Source organism: Anguilla anguilla, chromosome 5 (assembly GCF_013347855.1).
Source record: "Anguilla anguilla isolate fAngAng1 chromosome 5, fAngAng1.pri, whole genome shotgun sequence".
In the NCBI taxonomy this organism is placed as follows: domain Eukaryota; kingdom Metazoa; phylum Chordata; class Actinopteri; order Anguilliformes; family Anguillidae; genus Anguilla; species Anguilla anguilla.
In genome coordinates, this window is record NC_049205.1 from 60,613,556 (window position 1) to 60,623,555 (window position 10,000).

The following is a 10,000-nucleotide window of genomic DNA, read 5'->3' on the forward strand; positions in this document are numbered from 1 at the left end:
CTGCGCCGAGAGGCCTACTCATGGCCGAAAAACACGCCGAAGACGCACTTTCCCCTGTTCCCCTGTGTTGCGTTGGAGCTCTTTCCGTGTCAAGGCCGCCACAGAAGACCATCAATAAATGATGCAGCAGCGTAGTATAATGGGTAAGGAGGTGGTCTTGTAATCTAGAGATCAACCCGGTTCGATTCCCCGGTAGGACACTGCCGTTGTACCCTTGAGCTAAAGGTACTTAACCTGCATTGCTTCAGTGTATATCCAGCTGTATAAAATGGATACAATGTAAATACCATGTAATGAGTTGTGTAAGTGGCTCTGGATGAGAGCGTCTGCTAAACGCCTGTAATGTAATGTGATGTAATGACGCCTCGTACTCCTGCAGAAGAACGCAACCACTCCGCAGCGGCTGTGGGCGACGATGCCGAACGGTGGACTGACGCGCGGTGACTCTCCTCCAGCCCAAAACTCGCTCGTCCTCTGAGGCTCTGAGCCGGAATGGAGGCACCGTTCGCAGGCCTTGACACAAGATGGCGGCCTGCGACAACGAGCACAAACCGCGTTTAAACAGACACGCTCCATCACCGCGTTAAACACGCCGCGCTTGCGTCCCAGCCTTTTCGCGAGGGCCGGGCTTCTTTCCCGGGCACAATTCAGCAGAGCCACAGTGACCCCCCTGGCTGGGATTCGAACCCGCAGAACTCTAGAGGCCCGTGGAGCTAGTAATGCACACCCGCTCTTATGGAAGATGAACACACCGCAAAATATACTGAAGTAAAATATTTTATCGTGAGAAAAAGAAAAGGTATCGCAACACTTCAAAACATATGGGAAAATATAAAAAATTATTGCCACTTTCAGATACTGATTTTTTTTTTTCTACAAAAAGGTCCACAATATATATGACAGCAATACTGTATATTGCAGTAGGTTCAATTTCCACAAAGATGGATAAGCAAGAAGAGGCTGGCTATGAGCAGAGACCTCTTCGGTGACATGCTGGCTCAGTAAAAGCCCGTCTCTCCCGCTGCGGACCAGAGTGATGCTAAAGGCACAGTAGGGGCATGCCCAGTCTGGAGAAGCTGCTAGCCGGCTGACACGTTAAAAGCCTAACTGCACGCTGCTCCACAGTCTTGCTCTAACTTAAACAGCCTGCTGTCTTTGTACAGTTTTGCACAAGATCCTTTTCATCCAGCTGGATGTGTATTCATGCAAAGTCAAGTGATCTGGGATACAGCAGCAGCAGCGCTTCATCAGGGAGTCAAACCCGCAACCTCTAAGCTACATGGCCAGTTCAATAATCATTATGCTACACTACTGTTAAGCACAGAACAGTGCAGTTAGCATAGCATAGACTACCTAGTTAATCGCTGCATTATAGGTATAACACCACACTCTTCTGCTCTCCATTTTAACTTGAAAACAGCAAAAAAAAAAAAAAACCGATGTCTTCTTTCAGACATAGCGAGAGCTTCATCCCAGTTTAAGGGGGAAATCTTTTCGTGTAAATCATAGTTGGAGGGAAGCAGGGTGGGGGGGGGAGTGGTGAGGGGTGGTGGTTGGAGCAGAAGAGAGAGAGATAAAAATCCATCCCAGGTAACTGATGTCTACTCCGCGCGTACTGGTTTGAGCTGCCCAGACAGTACAGTGCAGTACAGTGCGCCGTTGAGGGCCGTGATTTCCCAAGCCGCCAACACGAAGCTTGTTACCTCACCTTTATTCCCTCTCTTTTTCTCCCCCCTCGCTGGCAGAAACAAAATAAGACAACAGGGGAGGACGGGGAGACAGAAAATGACAAAAAAACCCTTCCTGCCAATTCACTCCCCCCCCCCCCCCCCCCAACCCCACCCCCCACCCCCCGGGGAGGCATTTGTGTGACACTCAAGAATTATCAGGAAAAGGGCGCGGTGCCCGGACGGCTGCAGCGTTAGCGTTAACGGAGCGGAGGACAGCTTTAACCCCCCCCCACCCCCTCGATGGCTTTAGCCCCCCCCCCCCCCGGCTGAAAAGGAAACTGTCTCCTCACCGTAGCGCTCCAATCGTCTCACCCAGTAACTGCTGGCGCTCTGGGCCTCATATTATTTAACAAGCCTCCCCCCCCCCACCCCACCCCACCCCACCCCCCCCAAACAAGGCCAACCCTCTACTCCCACACTCAGAAAATAAATACAAACACCCCATGGCTCACTGCAGTCAAGGTGTCCCCTTCGCGCGGTAACCTACTTGCTCGGTGATCTATTTGCTCGGTAATCCGCTCGTCAGCTCTGGCGGCAGATGCTTCCTGCTACAGTGGAGCCGTGAACCGGCCGGGGTTTGGGTCATGTGACTGCCGCTGGCCATTGGTGCTAGGCCGTTGTCAGGACAGGACCGCAACAGGACCGAATCAGGACCGAATCAGGACCGAATCAGGACCGCAACAGGACCGAATCAGGACCGCAACAGGACCGAATCAGGACCAGAACACGATGCAACACGGACGGCAATCGGACCAGAAGTGGACCTTCGCTGAACCCCAAAAAGGAGCAACCCGTGAGTAACCTGTGAACCAGTGACCTGCGAAAACCTGCAGAGCCACAGAGCACCGTCCTGATGAGCTTAAACCTGCAGAGCGACAGAGCACCGTCCTGATGAGCTTAAACCTGCAGAGCCACAGAGCACCGTCCTGATGAGCTTAAACCTGCAGAGCCACAGAGCACCGTCCTGATGAGCTTAAACCTGCAGAGCCACAGAGCACCGTCCTGATGAGCTTAAACCTGCGGAGCCACAGAGCACCGTCCTGATGAGCTTAAACCTGCAGAGCCACAGAGCACCGTCCTGATGAGCTTAAACCTGCAGAGCGACAGAGCACCGTCCTGATGAGCTTAAACCTGCGGAGCCACAGAGCACCGTCCTGATGAGCTTAAACCTGCAGAGCCACAGAGCACCGTCCTGATGAGCTTAAACCTGCAGAGCCACAGAGCACCGTCCTGATGAGCTTAAACCTGCAGAGCCACAGAGCACCATTCTGATGAGCTTAAACCTGCAGAGCCACAGAGCACCGTCCTGGTGAGCTTAAACCTGCAGAGCCACAGAGCACCGTCCTGATGAGCTTAAACCTGCAGAGCCACAGAGCACCGTCCTGATGAGCTTAAACCTGCAGAGCCACAGAGCACCGTCCTGATGAGCTGAAGACACGCTACAAAAAAACATACTATAACATTAAAAATGCCTGGGGAAATCTGGGGTCAGAGTATTTTTTAGAAAAAAAAGGGGGGGGGGGGGGGGGGTGAAAATAGACTAATAGCGCGGAGAGCTCTGCTTTCGCCCTCAGAGACACGGCTGCAGGGAGGTTCTGAGAACTCACGGGAGCTCGGGGAGAGAGGGAGAGGGAGAGGATAAAAAAAGAAAGGGAGAGAGAGGAGGTATTTGCACGGGTGAGAACGAGGCGCAGCGCGTGGCGTCGTGCTCTGGGAGAGCTTTTTCGGCGAAGCCCCTCCGCGTGTTGCACCCCCTCCCTCGTTCCCGTCCGGGCTTTCGCCGGAGACCGAGCGCGTTCAACACCGCGCGTGGTCATGTGACCCGCCGCGGCTCGGAGGTTGCGCAACGACCACTGCAGGAGCACCTCTCTTAAAAAAATAATAATAATAAAGGGCGATAAAAACCGCTGAACCGTTAATGCCGGTAACGGAAATCGATGGGCGAATCGGACGACGGGAGACCCCCCCCAGGACCCCCCGCCTCCGAGAAAGTCGTGAAAAAAAAAGAAATGAGATCTCGCCAACCCACCCCCCCCGCCCCCCCCCGTCCCTCCCGCCTACCCGCGACTCTTCGCTGTACATGTGCTTTTATATGGCTGCCCCCCCCCCACCCCCCACCGGGAACATCCTCATAACCAGGGGTGGGGGTGGCTATGGTGGTGGGGGGGGGGGGGGGGGCTGAAGCAAAGGAACTCCTGTAGGATTCTGATCCACAGGATTCTACAGATGATGGGAGGGGGGCAACTGGTGGGTGGATGAGTATTCCATGGTGAGTTGGGGCTGGGAGTTACTTTTATAGAGCTGGGAGAGATAAGAGGAAGGTGAGTGGGGGGGGGTGGGCACTCCCATGGGAACAGCTGACAGAGGAGCAGCAGGGAGGTGTCATCATCAATGGGAGACAGACCCAACAGGCACATATAATAGGAGTAGAATATGGATACAATGAGCCAGCCTTGTTCCAGCTATACTGTGGGAAAGCAGTATTAGTGAGCCAGCCTGGTTCCAGCTGTACAGTGGAAAAGGGGAATTAGTGAGCCAGCCTGGTTCCAGCTGTACAGTGGAAAAGGGGAATTAGTGAGCCAGCCTGGTGCCAGCTCTACAGTGGAAAAGGGGTATTAGTGAGCCAGCCTGGTTCCAGCTCTACAGTGGAAAAGGGGAATTAGTGAGCCAGCCTGGTTCCAGCTCTACAGTGGAAAAGGGGTATTAGTGAGCCAGCCTGGTTCCAGCTCTACAGTGGAAAAGGGGTATTAGTGAGCCAGCCTGGTTCCAGCTCTACAGTGGAAAAGGGGTATTAGTGAGCCAGCCTGGTTCCAGCTCTACAGTAGATAAAGGGTTCATTAGGCCAGCCTGTTCCCAGTGGGCTGGGTCATAATTACAAAATAATGTCACCCAGAGAGGGAGGGATTTCCTGACTAATCACGCTAGAGCGCCCCCTGTGGTAAACAGGTGCTCTGCGGTCTGCTTGCTCCAGCTGCACACACAGTCATGTGACACAGTGACTGCACAGCTGTGCTGGTGCAGAGTGCGGGGGTAAGAAGAAGCAGTGGTCGATGGGACACGAACAAGGAGGAGGATATCTGCGCTCCTGACCCTCCAGAGGACTTTGCAGCGACGCAAATGCAATTCCGAATTCCTAAAAATAAACTTTAAAAAAAAAAAACAAAAAAAAAAAACATACAGATAGAAACTTGTTCGGGAACAGAAAAAAGGACGCGGTGAACCGCACAATCGCGGTGTCATCCAAAAGGAAAAACACTTCCTCACAATAGCAGTTTGGTAACATGCCAAAGAGAGAGAGAGAGCTCAAATCCAACAAGCACGAAACCGTCCAGACCCACGGCGCACCTCCTGCGCATGCGCCTACAAAGGTCGTCCGTGAGTGAGTGAGTGAGTGAACACAATTTGTGGCTCATAGCCCACCGCGGCAGTCCTGCAGCACCATGGGAAAACTATAAAGATTGCTTTGTGAGCGAAGGAATCCAGGTATAGCATTCAAGCCGCACGCGGTGGCTCGGTCTCATGGTTTTGTGACGACTGTGAATTAATTCATTTTCACAATAACAGCAGGCCACACATTGCCGCGGGAATGTTTTTTTCTTTTTAATTACATCGTTGTCACTTAACGGATTTTCAAGATGTCATTCAAACATGAAGGTCAAGTAGACGTAATTGTAGATAACATTTTCTTCATGGACTCTTTGCACAACCGTTTTGTTTCAAATAAAACGCCCACATAATTCTGTTGTCCGGTAAATAGCCTACTGCATTTTCAAACATAAGGCTTGATTGCAAATACAAAACCCTTAGGAGAGGTACTAAAAGACTTAAATGAGTTTCATTTATGTATAAAGTCTTTTTTTCTTTCTTTGTAAATTTATGTTTTAAAGGAGAGTAGTCTCATGTTATTTCCCGCAGATTAAAAACAGCGATGTCGCACTGTATTTCGACCAACATTTCACACCACTTAAGTTCCCCCTCTCATTAAGAGTAAAATCCTGTCACGAAATCGCGTACCCGATCAAGACGCTCAGAACAGTCCTTACGATGTCAGCCGGAACCGTGTGTCCGCCTGTGATCCGCGAGCGTCCGCAATTAAGCCGAATGGCGTAGGCTACGCAGTAGCATTTTATGATTATGCACAGATAACACCGTTACATAATAACCACACAGGGATTATGCAAATACTGGTGGTGCAGGACTCGTTAGTGGAATGGTAGCCTAAGAGGATGTGCGGTCTTGCGTTACCCTTAATTCGTTATTTGCTTATCTCGTGCACTTTTTCCAGGAAATTATTCAAGTTAACTTGCCTCGATACATGTGGTATAGCCGCATATGTATCAGGGCCATTAAGATGAATTTTTCCATATTGAACGGAGACTCCTGTCCTATCCTCTGTGAGTTCCGGTACTTTTTTTCCCCCATCAAAAAACGACACAAATCCGGCATTTCCAACATTAATCCTATCCCTTTATATAAAATATATATGCAGAAGCGAATCCGGGGTCGGGTGCGTTGGCGCTAAACCCACCTAAACCGCTCACTCTCTGTTTCTCTTCCGTGTTTTGCAACCGCGTGCAGCCACAGAGAACTCGTAAGCATGTGCGGGCTCACACTTCTCCGGCCACATCTGCAGTGCAGCGAAGCGCGGAGACTCGCTGTTCGCACGCGGAAACCCTCCCCCCCCCCCCCCCCCCCCTCACTCCCGCACGCACCCCTGTTTCGCTACACAGAAAATGGGCGGTCAGCGAGCGGGCACGGCTCAGGCAGGAGGACTCTTTCTCCGCGCGCGCCACTTCTGCTGAAGCGAATAAACACGGGGAAGAGCCGAAGAGGTCGGAGACTCGGCCGGCGTAACGAGCAGCGACCCAGGTGCAGATTTGATCCTGATACACTCAACCCCCCTCAAACATGATACATTATTAAATCGGTGGAGAGTTTGGCACAGAGGATGAAGGTCAAGCGCCAGGAGTGAACAGCGATGTTGACAACTGTCACATACCAAATATGACCCGCCATCCAGTGGATTGGCACAGCGAGTGCAATCACCTATAGAGACTCAAACCAGCAACCTCCTTTAGAGCTGGGGGTTGGGGGTGGGGGGGAATTAACAATGTAAAGACAATGTACAATGCACTGTGATCCTGCCCAAATGATAACACCCGTAGGCCAACATATCCTAAATCATAAATCAAATCCCACCAATCAAAAGAGGCACCGCCTCCAACAGGAACCACTCCAATCAAACAGAGCAAAACCTTCTGACCTGACGCCTATTTGCACATCATTAGCATGGATCAGATGCCATTTCTAAGGCTTAGCCAGCCCAGTAAGGCTGTGCGTTTCTCCCCCTAAACCTCCCAGGCCCAGCCAAATCCTTTCCATTTGGGGAAAGAGGGTACATGGGGTGAGAGTCGGGGGGGGGCATGGGGACGTGTCCATTACCTCTCCATTAGGGGAAGGACGAGGGGCCCGTCAGAACAAGCTCAATAAGGGGGGGCGGGCGGGGGGGGGGGGGGGGGGCGCAGGTGAAGAGCGCTAAGCGCCCCCCCTCCCTCCGTCGCCATGGAGCCAGAACTCCCACATCCCACATCAGCATAACCCGAGACGACGGGATTCCGATTCGGTATAAAAACCAAGAGGGCGTCTTCCACAGCGAAGGAGGGAAGTACAGACAGAGAGAGGGAGGGAGAGAGAGGGAGAGAGAGGGAGGGAGGGAGGGGGAGAGAGAGAGAGAGAGAGAGAGAGAGAGAGAGAGCAGTGAGGTGGAATCGGACGGCCCCGACGGTTTACATTATTCAACATGAAAGGCCTGTTGGGGGAATTCGACGGTGCAACACAAACGCATTAAAGATTGATGCTGCAAAAATCGTTTACTCAGTGGCCGTTGCGTAACGTGATTAAGGAAGGAGAGAGAGAGAGAGAGAGAGAGAGAGAGAGAGGAGAGGGACAGGGGGATATAGAGAGAGATTGTGATTGTAAAAATACTTTTTCGTTTGATTGGCTTCACTCCGACAGGGCCATGGAACCTCCGGCTTCCAGCACAGGCCCCTCAGCAGCTGCTGCTCACGGGCTGACGGAAGCCTAAATGGGCCAATTTAGCCAGAGTCACTGAGAGACACGGGCGTACAGGGAACAAACAGTTAAATTCAGAGAAGGGCTGGGGTGAGGTGGGGGGGGGGGGGGGGGGGGGGGGGGGCACAGGGTCACCAAAAGGTGCCTACTGTTTTGTTGTTGTTGTTGTTGTTGTTTTTTTTAAGAAATGCTAAACTTACTTTGCTTATTTTGCATTTTCAGCTATAATGAAGAAGGCAACTTCACAGTCTCTGTCTCTATCCAGATTGAGTCTGAGCCTCCTGCTAGTGCGATTAGGGTCATGTTTTCTCCTGCTGATTTTGTCTTTACTTGTTGAAGGTACAGGATAGGGTTTCTCCGACCTGCACTCTTATGATTCTGTTTCTCACCCTTCCTTGTGAGTCATTATTACTATTTTTTTTTTTGTTGCTATTTTTTAAATAATTTCCTCTCTACAGATTCTTTTCTTGATATATGGATCTGAAGAAATATCTCATTCTCTCATTCTCTCTCTCATCCCCCTCTTCTGTCCTCCTCAAATATGGGCAAAGAAAACAGACTGTCAAGTTGAAATGATAAGCACAGGTATATCGACCGTCTCTTAGTTCCTCTCCTTTTCTCTCTCTCTCTCTCTCAAGGTTATTCTCATTTGTGGACGCCGGTCCTCGGTCCCCCCAGCAACCAAGAACCGCTGAAACGCAGGACATTCTGCCTCCTTCTCCGACCCAAAAAAAAAGAAAAAGAACCTCCACAGAACAATGGGAAAGAGCTCTCTCTGAGAATCACCTCTGTGACACAACAATAGATCAAAAGCACACGTGTACGAATGTTCCAGCGAAGACTGCCCATGTGCCAGCCGGAGAGCGGGCCGACTTATTCTCAGCGTTGAAAGCTCTGCCCCTGTTATTAATGAACCTGCATGCATTCCGATTTTCCGGGCTGTTGAAAGTCGAGGAGAGGAAGTTCACAGCCTTCGCGGCAACACGGGCAGCACCCGCTGGGGCCTCCCGCCACCAACAGGAACTTCCTACGATTAGGATGTACCGGGGACTGAAGGAACAACAGGAACTGCTAGCCATCTGGATTGTACATAGAACATCTTTTTTTTAACCCGTTACTTATCCAAGTACCGGTACTACCTAGTCACATGGATGGACTATAATCTCTTCTCCTTTCTCCATCCCCTGTTCTTCTTCTCCCCTCTTACCTTTCCCTGTGCTACCCTTCTTTTTCCTGCCCTTCCCTACCTCCCACTCCTGCTGAATTTAACGCAGTTCAGTGATGCTCTATTAGCATCTAGAGCAGCACTGTCAAAACATGTACAGAACAGGCATGACAGGAAACATATTTAAAAATATAAAATGTAAAATATTTAACTAGACTGTTTAGCATGTGCACTTGAACAATACATAATTGTAATTCTCTCTCTCTCCCTCACACCCTCTCTTTCTTTGTAATGTTGTGTGTATTGACAGATCTTTTTGTATTTTTTTGTTTTCGTGTAATGAATTGCCTGTGTTTTAATAAATGAGTATCAAAAGTCCCCTTTCTTTCTCTCTGTCTCTCTCTCTCTCTCTCCGCACAGCACAGCCTTGGGTAGAGGTGATACAGGTAGAGGACAGAGCAGGCAATTCTCTCCCCTGCACCAGCAAAAAAATTAACTTCACGCCCACACCAATCCCCCCGCCCCGCCGCCCTTACCCACGATGCCCTCTGACAGAGAGTAACCGAGAGGCTCATTTCAGCGGACAGCCACGCACTGACCCACTTTGGGAGCTAATGAGCTTTTATTGACTGGACAACCGGAGTCGCCCGCTGCAACTTATCAGAGTTAGCGTGTGACATTAGCAGCGGGAGTGGGGGGGGGGGGCACCTCCTCACCTTATCCATTGAACCATGCCCTCCTCTCCCTCCTCTACCTCACCTCTCACCAGGGGCACCGTAAGGTGAGTTCGGACGACTCCAAGGCCCATGACTGAAAGGGGCCTTAAAAAAAAATTCCACAACCTATGATTTTTCTGGGGTGGTGGGGCCCAAATGCGAGATCTTTTCATGGGCCCCAAAATCCCTGGTCCCCCCCAATCCCTGGCGCCCCCCAATTCTCTCTCATTCTCCCATTTCTCCCTCTTTCCTTCCAATTCCCTCTTTCTCTGGCTCTCTCCGACCCACCACCCCCCCCCCCCCCCACTCTCCTTCTC

General features: G+C 51.0%; 1 protein-coding gene and 1 long non-coding RNA gene across 4 annotated transcripts in view; one reads left to right on the forward strand and one right to left on the reverse strand.

The window, feature by feature from the left end:
* The window catches only part of nrn1la (neuritin 1-like a), a 38,253-nt gene that overhangs the window by 17,003 nt on the left and 11,250 nt on the right, over nt 1-10,000 (reverse strand). The window contains exon 1 of one of the 3 annotated variants that reach the window (XM_035417021.1): nt 5,774-5,876. The exons of 1 other annotated variant lie outside the window; for it this stretch is intronic. The gene's annotated coding sequence lies outside the window, so the exon portion shown is untranslated. Of the gene's footprint in view, nt 1-5,744; nt 5,877-10,000 lie in introns of those variants that run through there. One more of the 3 variants, XM_035417020.1, reaches the window with a different exon arrangement.
* On the forward strand, nt 5,112-8,544 carry LOC118226983. The gene is made up of 2 exons (XR_004765134.1): nt 5,112-5,213; nt 8,441-8,544. It is a non-coding gene; the product is annotated as an uncharacterized LOC118226983 (long non-coding RNA).